The following is a 10,366-nucleotide window of genomic DNA, read 5'->3' as shown; positions in this document are numbered from 1 at the left end:
TTTTTTGTATTTCTACTCCGTTGTTACAGCTGTAGATTGTCTTGGGTCTGTGCATGCTGCTGCTGAGTGGTCCATCATTGCAGATGTAGACCACAGTTCCCTGGGACAACAAAAGAAAGTGGTATAAAAAATGAAGGGGATATACCACCTTTCTTGGGTATTAAAGACTAGCTGATGTTCAGAAGGCTGACTTTCTGACAATAAAGGGCTGAAACATCTTGAAATACTGTTGATATTTTACAGAACCCGATTTGGGCACCGGATAAATGAGGCAGTAGATTGATATTCATGTTAAAATCTGTTAGGATTGGGCATCTCAGATTTGTAAATAGGATTTGTTTTCTCTGTGTTTCCCCCAGCAGTGCTTTGGTCCCCACTCAGCCTTTTTTTAAAAATTTCATTATCCAGCATTTTAAATTGCATTAAGTCACTCTTCTTCAAGCAGGAGTTAACCTGTTTTACAGAAAGTTTATTCGCTTAAAGCTTTTTAAGTGCATTACAGTCTCTGCTTCTGGCTATTGCCCTAACTGGATAATAACTTTCAATTTAAATTCTGCTTCTGTTGGGGAGTGGGGTGCAGCTCTCACAGTTATGGGCCTATTGTAATGTGTAAATCAGAGCAGGTACATGAATTCATTCAGATGATGTGGATCCCTGCAGTGCTCCCGAGCCCACAGCCACCTTCAGTCAATATTAATGCAAGTCCCAAATGAAGACAAAATACGGGAATGTGGAAATAAAGCTGCCAGGCAAATGGCAGCTTGTACGCGAGTACTCCAGAGTCTGTAAAACTTGAGTTCCAGTAAAGAAATTCCACCAAGAAAGCATTTATTCAGTAGCTTTTCTACAACCTTCATCCACCAGGAGAAAAGTGGGTCAATTTTAATATCTTGCCACTGCTAAAGCATAGAACCATAGAACATCCCAGGTTGGAAGGGACCTTGACAAATCATCTGGTCCAACCTTTTGTGGGAAAGGGAGCCTAGATGAGATTATCTAGCACCCTGTCCAATTGCAACTTGAAAACCTCCGGTGATGGGGGCTCTACCACGTCCCTAAATGTCACAGTTTTTTCTTAAAACACAGTAAGGCGGATGCACAGGAAAGCAGAAGAGCATGGTTATGTGAGTTCTGACCAGGAAACCTTCCAGGTGACTGACTGATAATATGAAGTAGTACCCTCATACACATTATCACTTTGAAAATATCTTTAGAATGAACGTATCCCCCCCATAGCAGACCTTTTAGCAGGAATGTTGGCTCTGCCCTGCGTTGGGATTTGCCGTTTTAGAGCAGGGCAAGTGCTGGTTCTTAATCTGGGTGGCCGACTGAAAAAGAAAAGACTGAGTTTAGCTGAAATGTGGAAGAACCAGTCTGACCCGTGTTGAGGGAAGGGGGTTTGGAAAGGTGAATACAACCAATAGGGAAACAATTGCCAGTTTGGGGAGCTACCTGGTTGGACTGGCAGAGCCACCTGTGAAGCCCTGTATAACTCGTTTGCACCTCTCTTGCCTGGTAGCTACTTTTTTTTGTGGCTTTGTTCAAACAAGCGTAAAGCAGAATTAAACACTGCAATGTGATCACTGTCCAAATCGGTCTTGGAGGTTCAAACCCACACCGCTAACAATGGTGACAGTGGTTTAAAAAAAATATGAATGCATTCAGCAATTAGAGGAAACGTCAGTAGAAAGGAGTCAGAAAAGTTCTCTGGTGCTCATTTGTTAATATCCTCTAGTAACTTCAGTAACTAGTTTTGTAAGGACTTTGCAACCACAGCCCCAGCTGCAAAGCTAAGAAGGTAGAAGGACATCGTAAAAAATCATGTCGGCCCTAGGAAACGACATCATGCACGTAATGCAGAAGTAAACACCTGTGCGCAAAGGCCGAGCTCTGCACCCCAACCTTCTGGTTCTGCAGCTGTGGGGAATACGCTGGTTTTAATTCTGTCTTTCAACTAACCCAGTTACAGCCTTCATACAACCTCTTGGGTTCCCGATGTGTTTGTTTGGATAAATGCATCAATCAACCTCTACCCTTACAACCCAGCACAGTTATACATTTATAAAAGCGTTAAAATCCCCATGAAACAGCCCAGATCACCAGTTCTTACGAATACTGGGCTGGTATCAACTACAGGGGCAACAGCAGCGACCGCACTCTGCTGTTCCTTGCCGAAGGGCTCTTGCCGCAGTGACTTCTGCAGAGTTCAGCCCAGTGCTAGAAAAGCAACGCCTTCTGTCATCCCGACCTTTCTGTTACCACTACTCGTTATCCTGATATTTCATTATTCCAAAGTCCTGAAATCATTCCACTGTTGAAAGCTGCTGCACTCAAATGCTCCCCCGAAGCAACAGTAGTTTCAGTCTGCCTTTAACTGCCAAATGCTGCTGGTGCTGGTGCTCCCAAGGTATGTGCATCGTCTCGTTGCGTTAAGCGTCTTCTCCTAATATAATTTAAAAAGTGAAAGGATTCATGATGCGTGGGGATAAGAAGCAGGAGTATAATTCACCTCTGGAATTCTGGAAACCCTATGTCTTTTGGTAGGTGCCGTAAGAACACAAAGAGACGGCTGTCAGCATCTGACATTACCCGCCGTGCCGTGTGCCCAAGAGGCTCTACAGTTGATTTAACCTGTGCAAAGCTATGCCAGAAAAAAACAACCACCAACCAAGCCCTAAGAAGTGCCCGAAGCCATTATCACAAGACAAAATGGAAGCATAATTCAATTTATTGTACTTCAGAGTGTGAAGTTAAACAAAGAAAATACTCTCACACTGGGTTGCCTATCGATTTATGAGCAATACACCACTTAGTTTCAGATAGGTTTGGTTTGGAATGGATTAACATATATGTCACTTGGGTTCAGAACTCACCTGAAGTAAGAATGTAATCTAGACATTAAGCTTAGATGCCTTTCCTTTTTCTTTCTTACATCTAAAGAAGCCAGTTTTTTTGCTATATATTTTGATTTTTTTCCACAATGAAAAACGGCTAGTCATCTGCCTTCACTTACTGCTCTATGTGAGAAACTATCTTCGTTCCTAAGGTATAAAAAATTCAAGAGGACAGAGGCAAGGATAAACCCACGTGTAGTTTTGAAAACACTTTGCCCAATTCTTTCTTGCAGATGTTTTTGCATTAGAGTGCAGGCTAGAGCTTGATTTCAACGTGCTTCACTTTATTGACTTGTGCTCTGAAATCGTACTTAGGCAAACTGTTCTCCTGCCTCCAGCCCTGCGTGCAATCGCAGCAACGCAGACCTTGCCCAGCACGTGGCTTGAGTGAGCTTGTAATAGCATTTTTAGAAGGAGAATAAAGTCCAAATTCCCAAAACATGCAAGGGCTTAATTTAAATATTCTCCAACCCAAAATGTTCTCCAACCCTGTCTAGTGAGTTTTGCCACAAATTTCTTCCTTGTTAGAGATTGTCAGTATTTTCACAGCCAATAGATTATATTTTGCTCCTGATATTTGGCACATTTAAAGTGAAAGAGATGTTGTGTCTCAGATTTTTTTCCCCTGAATTCTTGGTTATTTCCACTGTAACAGGGCAGTGTTGTTACCTTGTATTTTCTTGAGATTTTTGAGCTTATTCCTTTTAATTGAAAAAAATAAACCTTCCATGTGCTCGCTTAATACTTATGCTAAAAACTAAGTTACTGGTGCTACCAAACCATTATCTGCCATAGGAGAAAAGTGAGTGCTTAAGAATTCTCTAAATGGCCAAACTGAAAAGAAGAAATGAATTAATGCAACAGCTTATTTCATATTAAGGAACACAAACAAACATATCATTTAATGGCAGCCTGAATTCTGTAATCAGTTTTATCTTTGATGAATTGTGCTTAATCTTCAAACATAAAGTGACTAATTCAAAAGGATTGTATTATTACTGCCATCAGTTCAGATCATCCCTACCCTGGCACTTATTTTCAGGCTCAGAAAAAGTATTTCAGTTGTCTTCAAAGGAGGTTTTAAAGAAATAAATGCAGACAGGTGTCCTGGTTTTGGCAGGGATAATTTTCTTCCTAGTAGCTGGTACAGTGTGTTTTGGATTTAGTGTGAGACTAATGTTGAAAACACACTGATGGTGTAGTTGTTGCTAAGTAGTGCTTATCCTAAGTTCCGGATTTTTCAGTTTCCCATGCTCTGCCAGCGAGCAGGGGCACAAGAAGCTGGGAGGGAGCACGGCCAGGAGAGCTGACCCCAACTGGCCAAAGGGATAGTCCATACCATAGGACGTCATGCCCAGTATATAAACTGGGGGGAGTTGGCCGGGAGGGGCCGATCGCTGCTCAGGCATCGGTCAGCGGGTGGTGAGCAATTGCATTGTGCATCACTTGCCTTTTCTTGGTTTATTTTATTTTATTTTATTTTATTCCTTTTCATTACTATTATTATATTTTAGTAGTAGTAGTAGTAGTATTAGATTTTATTTTACTTTAGTTATTAAACTGTTCTTATTTCAATCCCCAAGTTGTTTTTTTTTTCCTGATTCTCCTCCCCACCCCACTGGGGCCGGGGGGAGTGAGCGAGCGGGTGCATGGTGCCTAGTTCCAGGCTGGGCTTAAACCACGACATTAGGCTATTTAAAATTGCAGCACCCAGAAACTGGGTGTAGTAAAACTCCTTTAAATTATATAGTACTAAAGCAATCCAGGCTGAAAACAAATGGAAAGTTCTCCAGGTGAAATGGGCATTTAGAGAGTGGCTATAATTACACAGATAGAAGGCTGAAACCATGATTGGATATTTATCTAAAAGATAAACTCTAATTCATATGAGAATTACTCAGGGAAGATGTCATAATTAAATTAGACAGGAGGTGAGACTGGTGGATGGCAACAATATGTTTTGGCTTGACGGTGTGTGAACTTTGTGAACTGACCACTTACCTGAGCCTAGAAACCTATCTGAACAAGCAATGAGTCTCAAAATGGTGTGCCGAATTTGTGAGCGACAATATTCTCATCAATACTGCTGGGGGTTATTGATGCATAACAGCCTTTTAACCACACACTAATCACGTGGCGGACAAGTGACATGACTATGCAAGTATACAGTCTTATAAAATGTCTCATCAACTAATTAAACAATGAAGGCGATCAATATTTCAGTTTTATATCCCACTGGCATCCACCAGAAAGTGCCTTTCATGCCGTGCTACTGGAGCCAAAAATCCGTCGTCTCTACAGTGCTGCTTCCCGAAGCACGGGGATTTGCCTGGTGGTGGGAGAGCTCTGTGGAACGGCTTCCCTGTGTTCACCCACTTTCACCGTGTGGTATCACGTCACCGGGCTACAGCAAAGTAAATTTAACGATAAGCAGCAGTCTAGGACCTAGCCTTAACATTTCACAAATCGTGCGTGGTTTTTCGATCAGCTTGTTATTTTCATACAGCTATGCAAATGTACTCTGTCCTGCTACCTTAGCTTATCCTGTCCTCTGTTTTGCATGAAAAGAAGCAAAATAGTCTTCTTTTACAAAGAACAGAGTTATCAGCTGGTGCCCGTTGACAGAAGCACAGCTTACTATCAAAGGAAGTATTTGTTTGCCTTGAATTTACCATTAGATACATATAGTTTCTTCATCTGCTAACATTAATACATTTAAAATTTATTTGGACACAAAAATACCTAAGCAGCCTAAAGTGTTCAGACCCAAAACAACCTGCAGGCCTTTGATTGTGAGCAGAAGCGATTTCCTGATAAAAACACAGAATTACTAAATACAGTAAGATTTCCGAAGTGTTTTGCCTCAGCGGAGCTCTCCTGTGGTCTTAACGTTGCAATAACTCCAGTGGAAGAATTTAAGCCGTATTTCCATTATTGCTACAGGTCTGTGTGCTCTGTGTCCTGAGGGACTTGCCGTTTAATTCTGCTTGCTAAGGGGACTGGTCGAAGGTATTGCAGAACTCCCGAGGCAGGACTGGGACAGCAGGGCTGGGCTGGCTTCTCCTGCCAGGCTGAACTGGGATCGCCAGGAGGAGAACTCGCTCTGCCCACCTTACAGTCTTCTGGTTCCACAGTACCAAAGTATTCAATGGGAAGAGGAGGAGGGACGTCCTCCTACCTTCCTGACCCTCAAGAATTTTCCTTTGCTTCTGTGAATTATCTGAACTCTTCTAGTTGTTGCTAATAGGTTTTGTCTCAGGTCCTGCAGCACCTAAAAGCAGAAGCCCAGAGGCAGCTACCAGAATACGCCCTGATTTGCAGAGACGAGCACTCTATTCTCTGACATGGAATAGCCCCCCAAAACGAAGGACCCTCTTGTATAATTTGCACAGAGGGAGTAGGCAGAAGGTGTAAACTGGCAGCCTGGTGTAACCTGGGGCAATTTGGCTGTACTGATGTGAGGGCCCAGGTAAACATGATACAAAATGAAGAGATTTTGGGTGGTAGCCTCATTCCTCAGTGCTGAATTTATTCTGCTATTTATAGGGATGTGTCTGATATTGGTGACGTGTGGATTGTTGGAATGAAAGACCCTATTGGAGTTTAGTGAAAAGAGCAGAGGTTAGCACTATCTTGTAGGTGACCTGCACGCTGGGTTACTGCAGTCTGTCTCCTCCATAAGTGTTCCAGTGAGTTAAAAGTTTACAGTGTTTTTCATTTCTTTCTCTTCAGCTATTCTGCACTGGAGGTTGTACTGTAGCTTCCTTTTGCCATGCTTCAGTGATGTCTGCTCGTTTTATCTGCCGGTGACGTTCCTGTACAGAAGCATTGATCAGAGATGACAGCCAGCCAGGGAATGTTTAATGAAATGCACTACCAAAGAATCAGTTGTCCTCTTTTCAATATTAACCTTCAGAGACTAGTTGATTTCATTTTTACAAAATAAAGGCCATTTCCTGAAAAGCTCCATGAAACTATTTTTTCCCTTCATTGCTACGCCAAAATCACAAACCTTCCAGTTTTGCAAACCCTATTTTACAGCTCTCGTCCCTGATTTGCTCAGACCCATGACCTCCACCAGCAGCACGTCCTCTGCAGTGCTGCTCCCCAAAGCTCTCACACTCTAGGTACAGGTAGACATTGCTGCCTTGAAGACGGGAAGGTCTGTTCCACCTTTGGTCAGGGAAAACCGCCGTGCATGGAAAAGCGTGGAGAGTGAGTGATACTATAGCATATAGCACCAGAGAGACCACGTCATTGTGTTGAAGTACAGAAGCAATTGTTTTATATTTCCCCATGGAATAAGTCAATTCAGATACACAGGTAATTTCAGCCTTCACCTTTTAAACAAGCTGTTTATACTGATAGACGATTTCCTTTGCATCTTCCTTTATGACATTAACAGACTGTGGGGAAAAACAAGGGTCCATGAAATTGCTCACATTTCCTCGGAGAATTCACAATTACAGCTCAATGGAAGGAGAAGAGGAAAACTCATCATCACCTACAACTTCAGACCTTTTTCTAGAATGCCTCCACTGAAATGGGATTATCCTCCAACATCTCCCATCTCTTCCTTTAACAGTAGCAACAGGTGTCCTGTACGAAAGTGCAGTAGGGATCCACCAAAACAGACCCCGAGGCTTCAAGGCACTAGCTTGTTGCCTGTAATTCCCATGACCCAGCCACATGAAAGTACTCTGTTTCCCCTCTCTATGTCCCTGGATCTTGTACTGTTCCTCTGTCAAATGCACGTAGAGACATCAGCTTTTCCAGAAACCATCAAACGAACTGTCGATCAGAGCAGAAGTCTCAGCATCCCTCCTGGAAACTGGCCAGTGCTACGTGCCTCGAAGGAAGCATCAACCTGAAGTAAGAGAATTGGCCTGGACAATTAGGAGCTGAGCTGCATGTCGTGAATGTTTCTTAACTCACCTTAGAGACTGAATTTCCTGAATCTTCGGAGTCCGTATCATCACCTCAGCCACTGCTGCACATATGGGGAGCTCAGGAGTCAAGAAGTGGGACTGGACAGAGGTGGGAGCTCGGAGGTGCCTGCTCTACAGCATCTTAAACCTCCTGTCATGCTTTCACCACCTGAAAGGCAAAGATGACTGAACCCAGCCTTATGCCTCTCGCTCTTGGAGATTCACAGCATTCCCCCTGCAGTTGTTCTCATGCAGTAAGGACAAGGCAGATGAGAAAGTGCCACCATTTAAACTAACCTTCGCTGTTACATGAGACAAGAAGGCGCAGAACAGCTGACACAATCCCAAGCTCAGGCATCGTTAGTTGTTAAAGGCTCTCTTTAGCTTTCGTTTGAACTGGCATGCATATTTTAAATGAATGAACAAGTTGAAACCAGCATGATTACAAAACATCAAGAATAAAATACAGTTTTATTAGTATTAATCATGCCAGCCATGATTTCTGTGCCTTGCCAGGTGAAGCTATTAAGCACCTTGTTCTGTTCAGTCAGCAAAGGCTACTGTGAGAAAATTCAGGATTTGAATGCGATCCTGATAGGAACTGTCATTCTGAAGAAGCAGCATATAGCTCAAAGTGAATAACACGCTCCACGTCCCTTTGGCTTGCAGCACCCCAACCCTCCTGCCCTGCCTGCAATACTTCTTGAACTGGGCAAACGGGACTCCCAGCGAGCGTGGTGGGCTGGGGAGCAGAAAAGCTGCCTCGCTCCTCCTGCCTCCTCCTGCCTCAGCATTCCATTGCTGGAAACACACACTGGCAGTAAAGAAAAAGTCCTTTCGCTCAATTCACAACTAATAACCAGAGTTACAAACACAGCTTCCCTCCCTTCTTTATGTTTTCATTTGTAGTAAGTACTGTTTAGTAAACCTTACCAAGCTCCTACCCCTGTACTCATGGGAAAAATGTACTAACCAAGGATGCAATGGTATTTTGAATCAAAGTGCTTGTGAAGAGGACTTGGAAAACAGGATTTTCCCCAGAGGGTTTGTTTTGGGTTTTTTCTCTGCTTCGTGGCTGTTCTAGTTGGCAAAACCTGTTTGCTAGAAATCCGTTAATAAATCTGTGCTGGTTTGCGGCTGGGTTTTTTTTAGTGAACACAGCAATATGTCTTGTAGCCATCAATGTCTCCACAAACAAAAAACAAAACTACCAAAATTCTGCAGAGAATCCCTAACCATGGATCCACTAATTTTTAAAAAAAATGTAGTTCACAGGAGAACTGCTGTTTATGGTCTTACTAGTCGCTTTTTCTGAAGTGCATACAGCTAACATCTTACATAGACTGTTTTACTCCCCTGTATAGATTCAGGTGGAGCTTCAGAAGAAGGAAATGAGATCATGCTTTTTGAAATAAACGTGAGCTCCTTGTTTCCCCTCATCTACTGGAAAAGCAGCGCAATCTACCCAGCCCAGCAAGCTTTGGGAACATTATCAGGGCTTAGCGAACCACTCACCAAGCTGGGGGTGGAATATAATTATTCCTTCACAATTTACTCTAAGTAACCCAATTATAAGCGGTCTCCAATGCTCACTTTACAAAGAAAGATCTCAGGGGTAAGGAGCCCCTTGCTAATCGCAGGGCGCTGGTTGTGGCTCCACCGTCTCTGTGCCAGTCCTGTCCACAGCCCCACAAATCAACATGTTTTCTGGCACCTCTTGGGTCACCAGATAACCTCAAATTAAGGTGATTCCTCCCTTTTCAACTGGAGATTTTTAGTGTCACAACTCCTTATGGGATATTTGCGTATAACCTCACCAAGTCTGGCAAATGCTGTTGTGCGTTTGCTTTTTGTCTGTCTTTTTAGACTTGTGTCCATTACAAACGTGAAGAATTATGCTCACACAGAAGTATAAGGTTCAGAAAAATAATTTGTGTGGGGAAAGAAAAGTACATGATTAAACAATACAACAAGGAAGCTTTCAACTGTTTAATGATGCTAATGATTAAATGTTTAATGATGGCTAACTGCCACCTCAAGCTTCTCTATAAATTTACCTGCAAACTACATGTCCTAATGGTGCAATACCATCAGGATTACCTACAGACTCGGGAGGACAAGCCTTCCAGAAGTGCTCATTCAATGGGAGACAAGGGGTCTGTTTGGTGGCTCATCCCCTCGGACCTTTCCTGTGAAATTCCCATGAGCTTACAAAGTCTCAGAGGTCTTGCTCCAGAAGTACGTTTCAAAGTGAGCAGCTTACCAGAAAAAGAAACACTAAAGATTTGCATGATTTGTCCTCGGAAAGCTGTATGGAGCAAACTGGATTGGGGCCCAAGACCTCAGCTTAGGTTGGGAGATGTTTTGTAGTAACGGTATGAGGGCTATTACTATGGGGTTAAAATAAAATGGAAATCCCAAAGCAGAACACAGAGAAAATGGGTGTGGGAAACCACGACAGTCCCATCCCGTTTACCTGCGACTTCACCTTCGTTGTGGGTAATGACACGTGTTCTATCTCCAGCACTAAGGACTGCTATTTTC

This window comes from Haliaeetus albicilla, chromosome 28 (genome assembly GCF_947461875.1).
Source record: "Haliaeetus albicilla chromosome 28, bHalAlb1.1, whole genome shotgun sequence".
NCBI classification, from domain to species: Eukaryota; Metazoa; Chordata; class Aves; order Accipitriformes; family Accipitridae; genus Haliaeetus; species Haliaeetus albicilla.
The sequence above is the reverse complement of the archived record's forward strand: the minus strand, read 5'-3'. Positions refer to the sequence as shown.